Source organism: Acomys minous (genome assembly GCF_964271855.1).
Source record: "Acomys minous genome assembly, chromosome: 3".
Lineage (NCBI taxonomy): Eukaryota > Metazoa > Chordata > Mammalia > Rodentia > Muridae > Acomys > Acomys minous.
Genome location: NC_140485.1, coordinates 146,058,223 through 146,072,852, shown reverse-complemented (window position 1 = coordinate 146,072,852; position 14,630 = coordinate 146,058,223). Strand labels below are relative to the sequence as shown.

Below are 14,630 nucleotides of genomic sequence, written 5' to 3'. Positions count from 1 at the left end.
TCTCCTTGTGGAGCTCCTGACCCTTCTGGGTCCTTCCATCCTGCCTACCCCATTCTTCCATATGACTCCCAGCATTCCACCCAGAGTCTGGCTGTGAGCCCCAGCATCTGTCCTGATCCCCTGCTGGCTGGAGTCTCTCAGAGGACATCAATGTTGGGCTAATATCCACTCATAAGTGAGTATATACCATGTGTGTATATACCATATGGGTCTGGGTTACCTCACTAAGGATGATCTCTTCTAGTTCCATCCTTTCCTGGCAAGTTTCAAGATTTCCTTGTTTCTAATAGCTGAGTACTATTCCATTGCGTAAATGCACCACGGTTTCTTTATCCATTCTTCAGTTGAGGGACATCTAGGTTGTTTCCAGATCCTAGCTATTGTGAATAAAGATGATATGAACATAGTTGAGCAATGTCCTTGTATGGTGGAACATCTTTCAGGTGTATGCCCAGGAGTGAGATAGCTACATCTTGTGGTAGCACTAGTCAAGAAGTCAAAGTATTGCTATTTGCAGATGATATGATAATATACATAAATGGCCCCCAAAATTCCACCAGAGAATTCCTACAGCTAATATACACCTTCAGAAACATGGTTGGATATAAGATTTATTTTTTTAAAAAACCAGCAGCCCTCCTGTATACAAATGGCAAACTTGGACTAGGAAAGAAATTAGGGAAACTACACCCTTCACAATAGCCATAAATAATACAAAGTATCTTTGTGTAACTCTAACAAAGCAAGTGAAAGACTTGTATGAAAAAAACTTCAAGCACCTGAGGGGGAAAAAATTGAAGAAGATATCAGAAGATGGAAAGATCTCCGATGCTCGTGGATCATGAGGATCAACATAGCTAACACGGCCATCTTACCAAAAGCAATCTACAGATTCAATACATTCCCCCTCGAAATTCCTAAACAATTCTTAACAGACCTTGAAACATCAATTCTCAGCTTCATATGGAAATAATAGTTTTCACAGTAGCATCAAAAATATATTAGGGTAATTCTAACCAAGCCAGTGAAAGACTTGTGAAATAGAAAAATTAAGACACTGAAGAAAGAAAATTGAAGAGGATACATAAGATAGAAAAAAAAAGTCCTATGCTTATAGGTTGGTAAGATTAATGTAGTGAAAATGGCCATCCTACCAAAAGTAATTTACAGATTCAACACAATCCTTATGCCTGGATCTCTAATTTGATTCTATTGATCAGAGTGCCTGTTTTTGTATCAATTCATGCTGTTTTTATCACTTTAGCCCTGTGGCACAATCTCAGATGGGAGACACTGATACCTCTAGCATATCTTTCCTCCTTCATAATTGTTTAACTAGCCTGGATTTTTTGTGTTCCATATGAAATTGAAAATTGTCTTTTTAATTTCTGTGAAGAATTGTGTTAGAATTTAGGTGGGGATTGCATTGAATCTGTAGGTTGCTTTAGATAGGATCAAGGTGTGACACACCCACCACACCTGGCTAGTACTAACTTTCATGTTGTACCTTCTATAAGAAATTTGCATGTATACAGAGATCCAAACAGTAATATTTGGAATTACAGTTTTTAATATGAAAACAATGTGATACATCTTTACGTTAAACTCATAATTCGGTATTATGTTTGTATTCTGTATGAACTGGAGGCTGCCTTTACATTCCACAAAGAGCAAAGACGTGTAGCTGAAATTAGTGTGAGATTTATGTGGCATCATTATGCTGGCATCCCAGGGGAAGAGAATAACTAAATCATAAATCATTTTGATGGAAAGTACATGGTAGGCAGATGTAAAGATGTCCGTAATAAGAAACTGAGTCTTGGGCTAGAGAGATGGCTCAGTGGTTATGAACACTCGCTGCTCTTCTAGAGGATGCAGGCTCAATTCCCAGCACCCACATGTCAGCTCCCAACTGTCTGTAACTCCAGTTCCAAGGGATCTGACACAGACATATGTTATAGTTATTTTTATATAAATATGTTGGTTTCTCTCTTAACCTGGCTATCACACAAATAATTGCGACCCCATTATATTATTTAAACAAGCTTCACAGCACAAGAACTGAGCAGTTATTACTCTATTCTTAAGCCTCTAAACTAATTGGCTTCCTCCTAGCATATATCCCAGAGATGCTTGCATTTTGCTTAATCCCCTACTCCTTCCTCCAACTCCTCCTTCTCTAGCTCACAGGAAGTCCAGCCCTATTGTCTCCCTGCTTAACAATTGGCTATAAATTGCTTTCTTAACCAGGGCACAATTGGGGAGCAGTGTTTACACAGCATTGAGACAGGAGAGTCTCAGAACAATGTTTGAAACCAGATATGGAGGGTACAAAAACCAACATTTGAATTACACACTGACCTTATGCCTACAGACATACATGCAGGCAAAACACCATTGCAAATTAAATAAAAATGAAAATGAATCTTATGTTCTTGCTCAACTTTAACTCTTATATGACTTTAGAATTAGTGAAGTATTTTGATTGTTTTGGAGTTAATATACCATGAACATACCATTACTAAATGTAGAAAATTTCAATTTCCTTTCTAAAGGAGGTTGACTAGTAATTAGATTCTACTTAAGATCTAATGACTTATTCTTGCTGGCAAAAACCATGTCCCTCACACTAGACAGCTTTCAGCAAAATATCATTCATCCTCTCATGTGTCTGTTTTCAGTGGTGGAAAAACACTCCCACATCCCACACTTGGGACCAAAACAAAAAACACATTTACATGACACAACTGCATATTCAAAGAAACCAGAAACTTGTACTTTAGTTTTGGGTCAAATACATTTTCACTCATATAAATACATCATTAATGAAGAGAAGTTATTGTACTGTGAAGCAAATTAGATCTTATCTGGTGACTTTATAATAACTACATTTCATTAAAGAAACCAATAACAATTTTTTCCAGCATCACTGAAAAAATTTGGCTATTGTGTAAATAAGTTATGTAAAACAATGTGAAGTTATTGGCATTCAAAGGAAATACTCTATAAAGTGACATTATTTCATTCAGTTAACTGATTAGAACTCCACTTTTCAGAACAAAATAAGTTGGAGGATGACTTATAGCAAGGGGCAGCCTCTGCCCTCGCCTTTTATCACCTTCCTTTCTGTGTGTATTTTCTTCTTTGCATATCTTACCTCCTTCTGCCCCTTTTCCTGTAGAAACAGTTGTAATTACACGTAAACCCATCTAGTATAGTTTCCATATCCAGTGCTTTAATAACATCTGCAAAGACTCTCTGTCATCACAAGGTAACATATACAAGGTCTAGGAATGAGAATTTGGTATCACTTGTTGTACAGTATTCACTCCACCACAGTTGCTTATTACTATGAAGACTAATAAGTTAATTTGTATGAAGTGCTTAGAAACACTACTACATATTAGATATTGTTGTGTGATTATTCTTTTGGCCATGGAGATCTACTTCATGGGCTAGACAGGACTCACTGCCTTGAACAACACGATTCTGAAGAGGCCCATCGGAACAGGTGCGGCGGCGGGAACAGGTGCGGCGGCTGGAACAGGTACGGCGGCGGGAACAGGTACTGCGGCGGGAACAGGTGCGGCGGCGGGAACAGGTGCAGCGGCGGGAACAGGTGCGGAGGCGGGAACAGGTGCGGCGGCTGGAACAGGTACGGCGGCGGGAACAGGTGCGGCCCTGGGAACAGGTGCGGAGGCGGGAACAGGTGCGGGGGCGGGAACAGGTGCGGCGGCGGGAACAGGTGCGGAGGCGGGAACAGGTGCGGAGGCGGGAACAGGTGCGGCGGCGGGAACAGGTGCGGCCCTGGGAACAGGTGCGGCCGCAGTGCACCTGGCTCCCTGTTTTGTGCTATACTTACCATGTCTAATGCTGTGTGAGCACAGACGTTTTCCTTAATGTGGGATATTTCAACATTTATAGAATTTGTGACCTTGTGTCTTATTGTCTATTTTGAATAATTTAATAATTATCTGTATTATGTTATTATAGGATCAGTTGGTTTGAAGCAGTGGTCCTCAAGATTCCTAACGTTGTGGCCTTGTAATATGGTTCCTCACGCTGTGGTGACCTCCAACCATAAAATTATTTTTGTTGATACTTCATAACTGTAATTTCCCTGCTGTTATGAATCACAATATAATTAGTTTTGCAGAGAGAGGTTTGTCAATCAGGAAACTACTGATTTAAAGTGTGTTTATCTTATAAGGTCATTTAGGCCGTTCATCTGAGTCCTGAACTTTGATAGGTTCTTAGTTGATAGTTTCTCTATTCTGCAGTGCTGGTGTACTTATGAATTGCATAACATGCGTTATTTAATTACTCAGCTCTCAGATACATCTTTTCATGACTCCCACAGTAAACCACAGCTGCAGTGAAAAGATTGAGATGCAGTACCAGGCTTTGTCCACTTGGTGGCCACTGTGATTAGATTTCTGATCAACTTTGAGAAACAAAAGTAAGATTTCATTATTAGACCCATGTTAAAGTTTTTACTTTTAAAACAATACTATTGAGCACACTGTGTCAGAGTACATTATGGGTGGTGGCATTAAGTAGCTTACTTTATATTTGGGGGATATTTTAGTGACCTTTTGTGAATTTTGACTTTTAAAATATTCTAATAATTTCTTTGTATGTAGTTTGACAGATGGAATGATTTAAACTTCTGAAAACAGTAAAATTAAACTTTTGGTTTTAATTATTTTTAAATTTTAAATCAAGGATTTTGAACAAAAAATAAAAAATGCCTCACCTACCGCTTTATCTGTGGAGTAGCATGGAAACATTGAGGACCCTAGAGCCTGTGTCATCTCCTTGGATTGTTCACTTTTGGTAAGTATGTATTTACTTGGAACTTAAATAATTTTTATTGGAATACACTTTGAAGAGGAAGCATCATATCAATCAGATATAAACACTACAGTTTTCTCAGTTCTGGCTCTTATTAAAATTAATGAGGGCGTTATACTAAGGGAGTCCTAGTACCCCGATCTCTATCTAGGAAAGCTGGAAACAACCCAGAGCAGGAGGTGAACTTAGAGTCTAGGAACAGGAAGCTGATGCCATCAGAGTCAGAAACCACAAGTCAGCCTCAAACAGGGACAAAATGTTACGTTTTCATTTTAAATAATAATATATTTTCCTTGTCTCCAGTCCAGTAACATTTTATGAAAGATACCCACCCTAGCCCCTTCTATGGCTGGTGCTGCTTGTCTTGTTGCTTTCTGCAACACATTCTTTACAGTTTTAACGTGACTAAATTCACCTTTCAACACACTACAAAGACAAACACTATGTCACAGCTCTGCAAATCATTATTAGCACATGACATCTTTTTTTTCCTAGTTTTGTGGTTTATATTTTCTCTTTTGCTCTCACTCTTTCTCCCTTTCCCTCTCTCCTTCCTTTGTTTTTTTTTATGTTTTTTGTTTTTGTTTTTTTGTTTTTGTCTTGCATAGTTTATGCTGACTTCAAACTTTGGACTCTTGTTTCAGCTTCCGTAGTGCTGGCATCACAGGCATGTGCCACCAGGCCCACATTCTGGCATGCTTTCCATAATCATACGTTACTTTACAAAAGTTTATTTTTATGTTACTGTCTTTTTCCTTTTTGCAAAAATAAACTGAAAAATAGGAAGGATTTATAGTAAAAAAAACAATGTCTTTCATGCGAATTCTGGTGCCCCATTTTTGACCATGTCTGTCTCCTTGATGGGGAGGCCTGGTGGCACTCAGAGGAAGGATAGCAGGCTACCAAGAAGAGACTTGGTACCCTATGAACATATACAGAGAGAGGAGGTCCCCCTCAGTCACAGTCATAGGAGAGGGGCCTGGGGGGAAAGCGGGAGGGAGGGAGGAAAGGGAAGATCCAAGGGATGGGCTAACAATTGAGATGTAATATGAATAAATTAATACAAAATAATTAAAAAATAAAAACAAACAAACAAACCAATAGAAGAAATAAATGCACTTGAAAATACCTTTAAAAAGCAATGTCTACTTTTTATCAGAAATATGTTATTAACAACAAAAATAATCAAGACAATAAAAACAGAGTCCTTGCTCTCCAGAACACTCAGAATAAGAGATGTAAGTAAAGTTTCATGTGGTAAAAATTTCAAATAATGATCTGGAAATTAAAGTGATTTTACTCAAGTTTTGATACTAATTAAAAAACATAGGAATATATTAATCATGAAGGATTTGTTGCAGAATATTTGATCCCATTGTGAATCCTGAGAAAAACCTGTCTTTTGTTTGGTGTGGTTCAGCCCTAACACACACCTTTAATCTAAGAACTTTCTGTTTATTGTAAACAAGTGATTATGGTGTGGCTTCACCTAGCACACACCGATACTTTAAGAGCTTTCTGTACACAGGACTTAATAAAGGTAACCCTAGATCAAGAGGCGGAGTAAGAAATCAGCTGACAGGGATAAGTAGAAAGGAGGGGCTTTGAGAGACCGGGATTTAGACAGCGTGGAGAAGAAGGAGGCCTTTATCGTTTTATCTCTTTAGCTTTTGGCCTTTTCCTTCTGAGCAGAGTAGGAAGGTCAGCTGGGTGCTTTCTCTGCTGCTCTGAACTAGCAATTTTTCACCCCAGGATCTGGCTCCTGAGTCTTGGTAAAAATCAAATGGTTGGGATTTATTATTTATTAATATATTAATATATATAATATTAAGGAAGAATGTAACAATTGGTTATCACATACTAGATGGTCAGCCCTGAAAACATATACGTACACCTAATACTACATAGAATGAGCATATTTTACACACTCACATACACACACATTTATCTGTCATCTGTCTATCTCTACCCATCTACCTACCTATCTATCATCTATCTATATCTATATCTTTTATCATCATCTATGAATCATATACCGATCATCTATCTACCTATCATCTATGTATCTATCTATCATCTGTCATCTATTATCTATCATATCTATCTATCATATATCTATATCTATCATGAGCATCTGTCAATCATATATGGATCATCTATCTATCATTTAGCTATATCTATCTATCTTTCATCTATCTATCAAGCTGTCATCATCATCTACCTATCCTTCATCAATCAATCAATCAATCAATCAATCCATCACATATCTGTCATCCATTTATCTATCTTTGTTACAACATGAAAGAAATAAAAGGGGAAACATGGGAGGTTTTGCAGAAAAATGATATTGTTATATTATTATCTAAAAACAATTATTAAAAAAAAAGAATGGTGTCTTGTTTCTTTTCCAGACAGAGGAAATGGTGAAAATGGAACTTCAGGTGGCTGGCATGGAATTTGGTTTATTTGTTTGTAATATGTCTGATTCTGTAGCCCAGAATAATGTAAAGACGACACATGTCCCATGTTGGTCTTGAACTCACATCAATTCTACAGCCTCAGTCTCCTAATGTTGGGGCAACAGGAACAAGGCTCATGCTTTGCTCTATATTGCTTGCTCCCACTGATTCCTATTTACTGTTTTCAAAGGTTTTAAGAGCCTATTTTATTATTTCATGTAGATTTTCTGAATTTAGTTTGTAAGAGTAATATTGAAAACTGTAGTATTCCATGAAAGTATTTTCAATTATGTGCTCTGAGTTTTTTTTTTTAATAACAACAAATCACAAATCCATGGGTCATGAGTGATGAATATTTTTAAGTTTAATGGGTAATACTAAGTTAATCTCCAAGTGCCTTTAAATAAGTTGTTATTACTTACACTTGTTATTGGGATATATTTAAAATATTTTATTGGGTGGTTATTTTATTTTGAGTTCCTCTGACTACTCGTGAATATGAACATCTTTTCTTCATTCATATTTCTTCATTTGAAAACTGCTGGTTTACCTCATTCGCTCATTTTCCCATAGGATTGTTTATTATGTTGATTTGTATGTCTTGCCTGGGAAGGATCCAAAGCTTCTTTATCTTCTAAATATTTTCTTGGTAGGTGGCCTTGCCATTTCACCTTTCTACAATGTCTGCTGTCATGCATAGGCTTGTAATTTTAATGATGTAAAATGCACCAAGCATTTCCCTTTGTTGTCTGTGTTTAATATTTTGTGTGCTCTGCTATGGTAAATACTTATTATCAATTTGAGTAGCTTTGGACTCTTCATGGAGACCTATCTGTGAGTGTGTCTATGAGGATGTCTCCCAGAAAGCCTTCAAGTTCTGAGAGAAGACCCACACTGATTGTGAGGGTCATCAGCCCATAGAGCTGTGGTCTTTCTGTTTCCTGACTATAAAATGTCACCTCACAATCTTGTTTCTAAGTCTCTCCCAGCACAACGGGCTGCACACCCTTGAACTGTGGTAAGAAGAAAATGTTCTTTCTTAGTTTGCTTCTTGTGAAGTGTTTGGCCACGGCAGCAACAAAAAAGTAAATAAAATATGTCCTTAGAGGACAAACATTTGACACTTCTAGTCATCTTCCCATGTAAATAAATATTTCACTGGGATCTATTTGTAGAATGGAAACCATACCTTCTGTTATTAATTTAAAAATAGATTACTGTCTATCAATATCATCTGTGTACATGTGTGCCTGTGTATGCCATGTCACATGCTGGGGTCAGAGGGCAACTGCTATTTTTATTCTAGGGACTGAACTTAGGTTGTCAGGTTTTCTGGCAAGTACTTTGCATGTGCTGACCCACCTCTCTGTCCCTGTCCCTGTCCTGGATTATTTTCATATGGCCTCAGTCTTAAAGTTAAATAAAACTCAAGTGTAGAAGGGACTGTGTAGCCTATTCCATTGACTTTCCTATCCTTGATTAAAGCAACACTCACTTTGTCAACAAAGTCTTGATTTCTTTTACTCTTTCTGTCTTTCTTTTTGAGATTATTTTGTAAACTTTACACCTCTACGGATAATGAGATGTGTACGCATGCATGATAATTCTCTCTCTCTCTCTCTCTCTCTCTCTCTCTCTCTCTCTCTCTCTCTCTCTCTTTCTCTCTCTCTCTCTCCCCCCCCCCATTGACATTTTGCCTGGTCGTACGTCTGTGTATGTTGAAGTCCATAGAACTGGGGTTACACAGAGCTGTGAGCTGTCATGTGGGCACTGGGAGTTAAACCCAGGTCCTCTGGAACAGCAGCTCGTGTTCTTAACTGCGGAAACATCTTTCCAGCCTAAGTCTTGATTTATGAAGGTGCATTTTTCTTAAGATCTTTTACTATTGATCTTTTTGAAATGTCCATGTTGCTTTTACTACTGTCTACTTTACCATGTGTTGGCTGGAATTGTATTTCATTTAAGATGAACTGACTTCATGATGAAACTTCATCCACTGCACGTTTCCTTGTTATTTAGATGCTGTGGTTGCTAATAGCATCCCATAATTTCCAACAACAAAATTTCACAAATGTTCTGTTTGGTTTGTCTAGATACCCCAATTTTTGTTATTAAAATGGATTAGCTATTTTCTTACCATTAATGTTTACCCTGTACTCCATTTCATTGGAATGCAAACTTCAAGAAAGCAGGTGTTTTGTCTCTTTTACTCACTACTATGCCCATAGTACAAAGATGGTGATTGCTGTATCCAGAGCCCTCCACATGTTCTTAAGCTGAAACTATATTTTCTAATGCACAAGTTTTGCTTCATAATAATCTGACAATTATTTTACCCACCCATGTAAACTTAGATTATAGTAATAATATTTTATGTATTGATTTTGTTGAATTTTACATGTAAAAAGTGAAAACCATTGAAAAAAGACAGCTTTAGATCAGCTTTTGAATGGTTTTAGGGTAAAAGGCAAAAGATTTATGTGATCTGAAACAACTCTGAGATTCCACCTTACACCCATCAGAATGGCTAAGATAAAAAATTAAAGTGACACCACATGCTGGCAAGGATGTGGGGAAAGAGGAACACTCCTTCATTGCTGGTGGGAATGCAAACTAGTGCAACCACTTTGGAAATCTATCTGGCACCATCTCAGAAACCTGGGAAGAGGTCTTCTTTAAGAACCAGCTATACTACTCCTTGGAATATACCCAGAAGATGCTCCAGCACACAACAAGAACATTTGCTCAACCATGTTCACAGTGGCTTTATTCATAATAGCCAGAACCTGGAAACAGCCTAAGTGACCCTCAGTAGAATAATGGATAAAGAAACTGTGGTACATTTACACTATGGAATACTACTCAGCTATTAAAAACAAGGAATTCCTGAAAATTTTGGACAAATGGATGGAACTAGAAAGGATCATACTGAGTGAGTTAACCCAGAAGCAGAAAGACTCAAATGGTATATACTCACTTATAATTGGACACTAGGCCAAAGGGCATATCCCATGAAAGTCTTCACTTACCAGGTAAGTGGGATAGATGTGAGGACATCCTATTGGGACTTTAGGTGAGAGAAGTATGGGAGAATGGGGAAATAGAAGGATCCAGAGGGTCCTAGAAACCTACAAGAAGATCATTATGATGGGAAGATCTGGGCCCAGGGGTTCTGTTCAAACTATGGCACCAACCAAGGACGTGCAGTAAACATCGAATCCCTACACACCTCTGGACAGGACATTCTCCACAGTTGAGTAGAGAGCGGGGACTGAACTCTGGTGCCCCATATTTGACCATGTCTCCTTGATGGGGAGCCTGGTGGCACTCAGAGGAAGTATAACAATCTACCAAGAAGAGACTTGGTAGCCTTTGGCCATATAGTGAGGGAGGAGGTCCCCCTTGGTCACAGACATATGGGAGGGGAATAGGATGAAAGCGGGATGGAGGGAGGAACAGAAGGATAAAAGGGATGGGATAACAATTGAGATGTAATATGAATAAATTAATAAAAAAGAAAATAAAAAACAAAAGACGGGAATTATATATTGATGGTCTCTGTTTTAATGAATTATGCACTACACCCTCATCCAGTAGTCACCAAATCTACATATTTGTAGACAAGTATGTGAGCATATAGATTACAAATATATTGATCTAGATGCTGTGCAGAATTCATTAATTCTTCTCTCAGCTCAGCTAAAAGATGGCAGTGATTGACAGGAAAGGGGAGTTTAATGAGAGCCCAATAGTTTATTTTTAGGATCATTGTTCACATGGAACTATGAGAAATTTCTCAGATGCTGATTCCACATTCAAGAGTCTGTAGATGCTAAATGTGGGTTCTCTTGTTTGTGGCTAGTCACCTTAATGTTATAATAAATAAAATTTTCCACCAGAAAAACAAACAAACAAAAAATAAATGGTTTTAGTCAGCATCTAGTTGATTGAACATCTAGCTGCACAGATGGTGCATTGACTAGGAACTCCATGCTTGGGCACTAAAAGTTTCACTGTTAGTTAAGCTAGGAACTGAAAGTTTGGATTGACACAATTTTCAAGAGGAATAAATGGCTTTTGGTCATTATTTGTTACTACTTCCAACAAGTATTCAATTGTAAATTCCATCTCTTAATTCATATGACTTTATCCTTTATATTTCAGTTAATATGTTAAATTATGTAATTGAGTCTCCAACTTGGAATAAATTTTTGCATCTGGGGTAACCTGTTAGAAAACTTACTAATGTTGTGAATGTGTAATTAAGTTATTTATGGTGATTTGCGTCTAGTAAATTGGATACATGATTTCCTGAAGTTACTGTGTTTAAAGGTACATGTTGAAGTTTTCACACAGTATACACTTTATGTTGATCATACCCCCTATATCTCTCTGCCTTCCCTTTTCTTGCTCCCCTGTCCCAATTGTACTTTTTATCCCCTAAACAGTTTTACTTCTACTTTCAAGTCATATCACACATACATTTGCATGACTTTATGTATCTATATAAAAATCAATAAACCTCAGGAGAAAACGGTGATATTTGTTTAAGACTGCCTTAATTTACACCATGATCATTCCAGCTGTATCCATTTTTTTTTGTAAATGACCTATTTTTCTTTATCATCACTAAAAACTAAAACTAAAAAAGATTTATTTCACCTTTTAATTTTAGGTTACAACCTGTTATTGTGAGAAGTCATGACAGGACTTCAAGCAGTAACTGAAGCAGAAACCATGGAGAAATACCACTTACTGACTTGCTCCCAGGCCGGTTCTCTGCCACCATTTTTACCCAGCTCAGGTCTCCCTGGCCAGGCATGGTGGTTCCCACAGTAGGCTGTCCGTCCCACATTAGTCATTCAGTCAGGACAGTGCCCTATAGACTTCCCAGACACAGGCAATTCCTCAACAGTCCCTTGTTGAATCCTACGAGGGCAGTCAGCGTCAGCAACCACTGCAACCTGCTGGTGTTTAGGAAGGCAGAGCTTCAGAAATGCTTCCATCTCAGCAGAGGCTGTTTCTGTCGTCAGGCCAATTAGGCAAAGCTGAGACAAATGCTATAGTCTGAGACTGTCTTAACTCACTGCTTGACAGAAAACAAAGGTCATTTCTTTTCCTGTTTTGATATGTTGGAAAGAATTCTTCACCTTTTTAAAGTTTAAATCTATACTGTTATGCTTAGAATGATTAAGAATTCACTTTTTTATGTTGTTATTAAGTCATAGCTGAGATTAAAAGCACTTAATCTTTTCTAAAACAATGCTCTTGTGTTAGGTAAGGAATAGAGAGAGATAAGAAGTACAATACTTCCTATCTAGGAGTGAAATGTTTGGTGCGTGTGTGTTCAGACAATACCTCAGACTTCATTTTGTTTCCTAAAAGCAAAAATTGAAAAGACCACATTTCTTATTGCATTACGCACATAGCGTGGAATCTATTAACTGCAATCCAAATGTATATTGTAGAAAAGGAAACCTGACAGGGTAGTCAGTCCTCTTGCCATCTGTGCCAACGAGCAGCGCTAGGAGAAGGTGTTTCACATTCTTGACTTTAGTGCTTTGCTCAGTGGAAATCTTTAAGTGCATCGCCCAGAGTTTTTTTTGCTGTGAGCATTCTAATCTTCACAGTTACACTGTTACTTTCTCTGCCTTCTATAAACAGCAAGCGGGGTGGTTAAATCTCTGTGTGCAAAAATTCTGACTGAAGGTTATTATGTTTCTCTCAGGAAAAAGAAAATCCCGCCATAAGATTCTTCTTTTTTCTTTTTTGTATTTTGTTTTGAGACTAGGCCCTACTGTGCAGTTTCAGTCTGGCATCGAAGTTGTCAACCTCCTGCCTCAGCTTTCCGAGTGCTGGGATTTCAAACATGCTCTCTTAAAGGTAGCATGCCACGTGCACAACCATGATTTGAATCCTAGCTCCCTGGCCTATTGGGAGAGGCAGATACATTTTTATATGCATTCTCCTGGTTACTTTATGACAGGAAGTCCTAGGACAATTTCTATTTTCTTAGAGAATTGTATTGAACATGACTTATTGGGGAGTTTTATAAATTTCTATTTTGTTTGAGGTAGCATAAATCTCTTACTAGGTAATGCAAAAATCTTTACTGTTATGGTTTTAAAAATATCTCAAAAGGAAAAACAAGGAAGGTAACATGCTGACATGGAAAAACAGAAAAGGGCATTTTTTTTTATTTGCATTGTTTCAAGTAGGTGACCTTTTGAATCTGAACTAAAACAAATTGACAATGACAGCTTCAGATTTTCACTGATCTATCTTGGAAAACATTATTGCAAATTGTATCTTACCAGAAGTGCTCTTTTTGTAATAAAAATGAATTATTCATGAAAAATCACTTCATTTCATAGTGCACCTGCTGAGAAGGGCTTGCGTTGCCTATTGGAGTGTGTGTGCAAGCTGTGCAATTAAACCTTCACTATCAAATTTATTTTGCTTTGCTAATGCCTTATAATGCATCATAGGAAGAGAAATGACAAACATGTATTTGTATTCATAGAACATTAAAAAAACTAATTAGTATTTGAAAAGGTCACAGAAAAGATCAGAGGAAGGCTTTCTGTGGCATTTAGCCAAAGACTGAAGTGGCGAGGGGCACTTCTTTTTCTTTTGATTGAATCTCTTATCCAGTGCATTCATAGTGTCTTTTAGAATTAGCTCATATTTTCTGTATAAGGGTTCCACAGCTCTTGCCCATAGCAAGAACCATGGAAGACAACTTCCCACATTGTCTATTCACAAGCTGTTTGGCTTGACCAGGACTCTCACGAATAAAACGGAACATTTTTGTTTTGAGGATTACGATGCTATCGAAAGCAGCAAGGCAGTCAAAATGCAGGTGAAGCCCGCTGTTAATCATATTTGAAAAAAATACTTATTCATATTTTTCTTTTGAATTCCACGGACACAAGGTTGTACATATGTCTGTTATCTGTTAGGCTTGTGTATCAGAAACTTTCCTCTGTTGCTTGTCCATATAGCAATTGTAAATTTATGTATTTGTTTCATAGAAATTCTACTCTATTGAACAAAAAATGAGGGAAGGGACTCGTTATGAAGAAGGGGTGAATAACTGGGGTGGGAAAGAGAGTATGAGGATGGCAGTCATGAGAACACATTATATACATGTATGAAGGATGGCAGTCATCAGAACACATTATATACGTGTATGAAGGATGGCAGTCATCAGAACACATTATATACATGTATGAAGGATGGCAGTCATCAGAACACATTATATATGTGTATGAAGTGTTTCAAAGAACAAATTTGGTAAAAGATAAAAGTACTAAA

The 14,630-nt window shown here is 37.6% G+C and overlaps 1 pseudogene across 1 annotated transcript in view; it reads right to left on the bottom strand.

Annotated features, from left to right (window-relative positions):
* LOC311593847 (ERBB receptor feedback inhibitor 1-like) overlaps window positions 1-3,209 on the bottom strand; it is a 54,403-nt pseudogene extending 51,194 nt beyond the window's left edge. Inside the window, exon 1 of the transcript in view lies at window positions 3,158-3,209. The product of the transcript in view is annotated as an ERBB receptor feedback inhibitor 1-like (transcript). The remainder of the gene's footprint in view (window positions 1-3,157) is intronic.
* Window positions 3,210-14,630: the final 11,421 nt, after the last annotated feature.